Source organism: Haliotis asinina, chromosome 5, assembly GCF_037392515.1.
Source record: "Haliotis asinina isolate JCU_RB_2024 chromosome 5, JCU_Hal_asi_v2, whole genome shotgun sequence".
Lineage (NCBI taxonomy): Eukaryota > Metazoa > Mollusca > Gastropoda > Lepetellida > Haliotidae > Haliotis > Haliotis asinina.
The window spans coordinates 59,569,707-59,577,103 of NC_090284.1; positions in this window are offsets into that span (position 1 = coordinate 59,569,707).

Here is a 7,397-nt window from a genome sequence, read left to right on the forward strand (position 1 = left end):
TGCCATCTCGAATATCTACCCAGTCAACATCGATAAAAGTACTGATTAAAATTGTGTAAAGTGATAAACCTGTAAGTCGGAAGGCTGAGTTCGTTTTTACTCTCATTTAAATGAATTTAGCTTTCGTTGTTAGTGTGGACAGGACGTGCTTTAGAAAGACTATTATCCATTTCGTATGTTTCTGTCGAAATCTCCATGGGCGTTTATTCCTTCGGTTTAACATTCAGATGAAGTTTCTGATGTCGTCTGATCGTCTGCATCTCGTCTGTCTGGCCGTCTGTTTCTTGGTTGGAGGATACGCCTCAGCTTCACGTAAGTAACGTCAAATAACACGTTACTTTAATAAGCAAAATTAGTCAAGTTGAACGTTATCAGCCTTTGAGTGAAAGGATAAATGGCATCTCATACATGATAAACCTGCGACAAAAGGACACTGAAAATGTGAGCTCTTATACATAGATGTGCCAGTGTGCCTAGCTTGACTGACAATGAATTGTAACTTGAATGGTCGTAATGTTATTTGGATCATATGTGCTTTCAGAATGTTCAGTGTCGGTGGACACCGACATCGTGCTTGCCGTCGTCGACTCTAAAGCGACAATGTATCACAGCTGGGGAGGAGTCGTTCTGTCCCCGGGGCTTGTCCACTTTCTCAAAACATTCGTTTCCCAGTGCGACTACAACAAAGTCCGACTATCCATCGTCGCAGTCAGCAACACCGTCAGAGTCCTTGCACCTTTCACCAGCAATCCAAACGACCTTCAGTTAGCTATTCAGAACTGGAGACCCGAATTCCTGGGTGCTAGAACCTTTCTGGCTCTGAGGTCCATCAGGTCCTCTTTCAAGACAGAAGGTCGCCCAAATGCCGCCCACATCGTCATTGTCGTCACTCCACAGCAATCCGACAACTATTTCTCCACAGTGTCCGAGAGCTTGTTGCTGAGGGCGGATCATGTCTCCATCATTGGTGTTGGTTACGGTCACTACGCCCCTTCTCAAGAGTTGTTGGCCTTGACAGGAAATCGTTATCGAGTCTTTCTAACTGGCAATGATTACTATCTTGTGTACTCCGTGAATCCCGTCAAGCAACTTATTTGCATTAGTAAGTACATCAGAGGAATGGCACCTTGTATTGTTGGATTTCGAGAGTACTACAGGTTTTGAAGGTATCAACAGAACTATTGCACTAGTCTCTTTTCATTCTAGATAAATGCATCATTGTTAACGTGCATCTTTCCTTACCAACATTGTATTGGAATAGTGCTATTTTGAGATTTTCAGGTTAATATCCTTGATTTTAAAGACATATCTCAAGCAAAGGCGTTTTATATAACGCAGGGTACTGATGCACATAATGGGATGGGATATAGTTATTGAAATGGAATACAAAAACTATGTTCATACGTTCCTATACGTCGTATTTTTCAGCTGCGTCTGCTAAGACAACGACGTCAACAACCACTACGACTACAGCTTCAACCACGGGGACTGACCTTATGACAACAATGAATAACTAGGCAACGACCAAGGAGATACCAATAATACAAGGATCATTTTACCATCGCCATATCATAGTTTACTAAACGATTGTTACAGTAGCTCCTTTCCAGATAACTTTACACAGTCTCAGACTTATTTTCACTAATGAACTCTAATGTGTGAGACTGGGATACCTTCCGCTATTATGTACATATTCAAATTGTGTATTATATGACTGAGGCATGATTTATGCAAGTATGTGTCACAGTTTGTGAAACTGTTTGTTAAATAAAACTTGAAACCGTCTCATTGTAGTCATCTTCTAAATCACTTTATTTCTACACTAACATATGCCTTAAAAACATTGGACATTATCGTATGCCATGTTATGGAGGTTACAATAGCTGGAACCATGCAAGACACATGACACATAATTACAGTTGATAATACTCAAGTTTATCCATGCTGCTAAATGCTGTAGATGTTCATTCAAACCTCTACATACAGGGACATATACCAGCTTTCTAAGAGGAACTACTGAATCTCTCATCCGATAACTCTCTGAAACCAGACACATGTACCGCAGTGCTGTTACCATTGATGTGAGACTACGTCGATGACAAAGCCGGTCGTAGTATCTTGTGCAGGATGCTGACTCTTTTCCTACCATTTCTTGCGTTTAATTGGCACACAAACCCCATGTACGGGATGTGGTACTCTGATGTACTGACGTGCAATTGCAGGCTGGGACTCTCCAACATGAAGACATGCTATGACATTGTTGGATGTTGAATGTCGCTGCTCACTGCTGTAACAACTTGCCCATGTATCACAGAGCCACTGTATGAGATGAAGTAACTGAAAGATCGGTATGCAGTTATCTTGTGCAGGGAGGTAACTCTTTGTCTACCATTTGTTTGGTGTAACTGAGGTGGATATAACTACCCCCCAACGTCAAGACGTGCTCTGGCGTTGTTCAAAATGTGGACAGACATTTAACCCTTTAAAATCATTTCTCAGTGTTCATTATCGTCACAGCTATATAATTCCTTTCCTCAACTGTTTTGCTCAGTCTGTTAAGCAACAGTGGTAGTTTATAGTTAACAATATTGTAAACGAACACGTGATTAGTACAGTAAAATAAAATATTATTAGACTTGAACTGAAATTAACAAAATCAACATTCTCATTCTTCTTCATGTTTTTCAAACCTGCCACTAACTTGATCACAGAACCATTGCATGTTAGCCCACTAAGAAAGGTCTTAATCAGAGGACTAATAGTAAACTAATAGTTAAAGAGTTCGCACTTCTGAATGAATACCTGGGGTTTATTCTCCAAATGTGTGCAGTCATTGGCGTTTATAGTTATGTAAACGTCAGCGCTTGAGATGTACACCACACGACATCACAAGATAGGTTGAACATATTGGAATGTTCAACAAGGAATGAATGTGATACTCAATGTCGATGTTACCCAATACCACATTACACATTGTTATTTTGATCAACACTGTGAGTGCTTCGAGAAAAAATTATTTCAACAAAAGTTTTGAGTTGTTACAAATGTTCCCAGAGGCATTCATTGAAATATATGTGATATCTAACATTAATAACAGTTAGTGGCGCTGTGTAGTAGAAGTAACAGCGTACCACGTCGTTTGAGTGTGATCCTTCAGTTGTCGACAATGTGTGAATGTCATGTGAATGTCACTTTTGTCGATGTCCCCTGTCACGATATCCATGGAGTACTCACCACATACTCGACACGATGAAAACCTGTTTCCGAACCATTTTTACTGGAACTACAAAACGAAAATAATGTGGTAGTTAACTTATGCACTTACCAAATCTGCAACACTGCAACATGAAATATATGGCAATGGCACAGGTACTGGAAATTCAACGTAAACATTTCCGAGCCAATTTCTTTAGTCAAATGTAACAGTTGGAACAAATTGGAGCCTCCGTAGAATGAAATGTTACAAGAGTTGTTTATCTAATTTATTTAACACTCCTATCCAGCAATATTTCTCTTGAAATGGTTTTCATGTCTGGAACCACACTACCTATGAACCAGTCACAGGTTTCAGTGGTTTTAGCATTAATTTTTTTCCAGAACGTCCAAGAACATTTTGTTCATATGTTCCTATTTTGTTTAAGACAATTTCATTTTCGGGTATGTATTTGATTGGACTTGATGAGAAGGACAAAACTAGTTTTACTGTGTACCATCTAATCATTGAAGAGATACGTTATTGGAAGTTTCGCGGAAGATCTTACTAGAGTTAGTAGTAATAGGTTGTTAGTATGAGCAGAACAGAAACAGTTCTATTGTCCTGAATAGGCTGGTTTTAGGCCAGGATTTCAAACAACAGACAACACTGTTATTCTTCATACATTAATTGATAAATACCTTTAGTTATGTAAGGGTCGTCTTTATTGTGTCGTTAGTTGAAGCAGCATTTGATTCTGTGGACAGGACAAGTCTTATATTCAAACTCTGGTTTGTCAATGTTGAAGGCAGTACTATGCATATAAACGTAAAAGCTTGTGTTTCCATTAAAAAGTGTTACACTATTGTCTTTGATTGTGCATTTGGCGTACGTTAAGTTTGTCCGTTATGTCCCGTCCTGTTTTCATGCCTTAATAATGATTTGGTGGATAATTTGGCTCAGATGGTGCAAGTATGTGAATCAAACATGGTGCGTGTGTGTTTAAGCACCCTTCATTTTTCGCTGTTTTTGACAATGAGTCATTTCACTGAAATTCAACCAGCATTAAATCAGTTGCTTCACACCATGTTCCAACAAGTTGTTTAAACTGCCCATTAACCATAAAAAAGTTACATTTACCTTAGAGAATAAATGACCTCACAATGTTTAAGTTTACATATGACACATTACATATTACAAAGTTTAGGGTGTTCCTATACTTTCGCTTTGTAGTATATCTTGTCTGTTACAATGAGCATGTAATATTTTCCACAGGTTATGCTATATGAAATTAGTCTGATGACAAAGCCACCAACTCAAGACTCAACTGGCAGAATTAGATTTTCAACAGCGTTTATCAGTATTTGATAACTCATTAACTCTTGAGTATGTTAAGCGAAATTGTTTTATAACTCGAAGAATTCAGTGAAATCAGTGATGCTGCATTTCGCTTGTTTGACTACGGATTCCTCCTGGGCGAGAATGTGGTTCTTATGGTTCGTTTGACTCAAAAGCGGACCAGTGAATTGCAATCTATCGCGCCAAATAGTGAACTGTGTCGATATTTTAACGATAGCTTGTTAAACCACTTTTTATTGTTAGGAAATAAATTCTGAACAAAATGAGAGTTGGTCTGATGTTTTGATTATGGTCGTTTTGTTGAGCATTATATATTTATTACTTTGCGAGTTGGACTTCATTTGTCCGCTCTTGCGCCAAACAGACTAATACAATAAACCTAAAGCGGTCCAAAGTGGATATCAAATAATTACAATACAAATTTCAAACAAACATCGATGCAGATGGGTAGCTTAATGGGCATAGAGTCACGCCGAAGACACGGGTTCTGTTCCCCATATGAGTGCAATGTATGAGGCCCAATTCTGGTGTCCCCCGCCGAAATATCACTGGAATATTGTTAAACGTGGCTTAACGTTTAGTTACCAAAGTTGACATACAGCATAGTTTGGTGAACAATGACTTCAACTCTGAACGTCATCGCCACGCTGCAACAACGTACATCCCACCAGCATGTTATGTAGCAGACAGTCTTTCAAGCAGTATTCATACACTAACATTAACATACATTAACTGATAATCAAAAATGTATCGATGTTATATAGGAGACATTCGTTCAAGCAGTATTCATACACTAACAAATACATACATGTACTAATATTCAAACAAAACGAAAGCAAAAGTAAATCGAAAGATCTTTAGCTTCATAGTTCATTTATATGCGTGGAACATTAGTGACTTTTATTTCTCACACCACCACAGCGTACACCCCACCTGCGTGTTATGTAGGAGCCATGCCTCATGGAGGTGGTTATCGTCTTAAAGAAACTGATTTGTGCTAATGAACGTGAAGTGATACCATTATTATTTACGCTCGATTTGCAATATCGGGGAAGCGCTGGATGTTTGACCCAGTCATATCTTGACCCTGGGCAGTAGCCACATGGCTATATTGGAGGCATCAGAGGAAGCATTGTTATTGTCTATTGTTATTTTTCAGTAAACTGAATGTGTCATGGTTGGTCTAAAGTACCTGCCGTTCTGGCTCGATAAAGGTGATACACCTACAAAAAAATCGGAAAATTGAGCTATTTTTTTCATAAATAAAATGGGTTTATCTTCTGTTTTTATTCGTGACAAAAGGTGTTTTACAAAGACTGTTATCTGTATCGTTTTCGTATGTTCCTGTGGAAATATTTATGGACGTTTATTCACTTGGTTTAACATTCAGATGGAAATTCTGATGTCGTCTGATCGTCTGCATCTCGTCTGCCTGGCCGTCTGTTTCTTGATTGGGGGACAAGTCTCAGCTTCTCGTGAGTAACATCGACCAAAACTTTACTTTATTAAAGCACTTAGTCGAGGTAAACATTATTTACGTCATTGAGTGTAAGGATAAATGGTATCGTACACACATGCTAACCCAGCAGCAAATGGACGTAGGTAATATGAGCTCTTTCTATATATATATATATATATATATATATATATATATATATATATATATATATATATATATATATATATATATATATATATATATATATATATATATATATACACACACACACACACACACATATATATATGTGTGTCTGTGTGTCTGTGTGTGTGTGTCTGTGTGTCTGTGTGTACATAAATATGCCAGACTATCTTGCAATTTTCACCTGTCTAAAAAGGACGTTCTAGCTGGAAAATAGATATTCAAGCATATACGAGGTTGCTTGTACCTCTGATATTTAGTCTGGAGTCTGGAAAGATGCAGCATCGGAATATCAGATATCGGTGTTATCATGCGTGACCGTTTCTTAGATGCAGTTCACCCAGTCTACCAAGCCTGACCAGTCTGATAATGGCGTTGTAGGAGGAAACGTATTTGTATCATATACAAACATATGTGAGGTTGGATGTTGTTCTGAGTTTTAGTCGGGAAAGACGAAGTGTTCGAATATCAGATATAGGTTTAATTATACATGCCCTCTTCTAAGATGTACCTTAATGGATAAGGTACATGAACATGTTCCTATATTCGTTCGTGGTTTCAGAATGTTCAGTGTCAGTGAACACCGACATCGTACTTGCCGTTGTCGACTCTAAAGCGACCATGTACCACAGCTGGGGAGGAGTCGTTCTCTCACCAGGGCTTGTCCACTTTCTCCAAACGTTTGTCTCTCAATGCGACTACAGCAAAGTCCGACTGTCCATCGTCGCAGTCAGCAACACCGTCAGAGTCCTTGCACCGTTCACCAACAACCCAAACGATCTTCAGTTAGCTATCCAGACCTGGAGACCAGAATTCCTGGGAGCTAGAACCTTTCTGGCTCTGAGGTCCATCAGGTCCTCCTTCAAGACAGAAGGTCGCCCAAATGCCGCCCACATCGCCATTGTCGTCACCCGACAACAGTCAGACAACTATTTCTCAACAGTGTCCGAGAGCATATTGCTGAGGGCGGATCACGTCGCCGTCATTGGTGTTGGTTACGGTCACTACGCCCCTTCTCAAGAGTTGTTGGCCATGACAGGAAATCGTTATCGAGTCTTTCTAACCGGCAATGATTACTACCTTGTGTACTCCGTGAATCCCGTAAAGCAACTAAGTTGTAAAAGTAAGTATAATAGAGGAATGAATCTTTGTATTTTCGTGACTACAGGCTTTGGCGGTAACAATGGAACGATTGCATTCGAT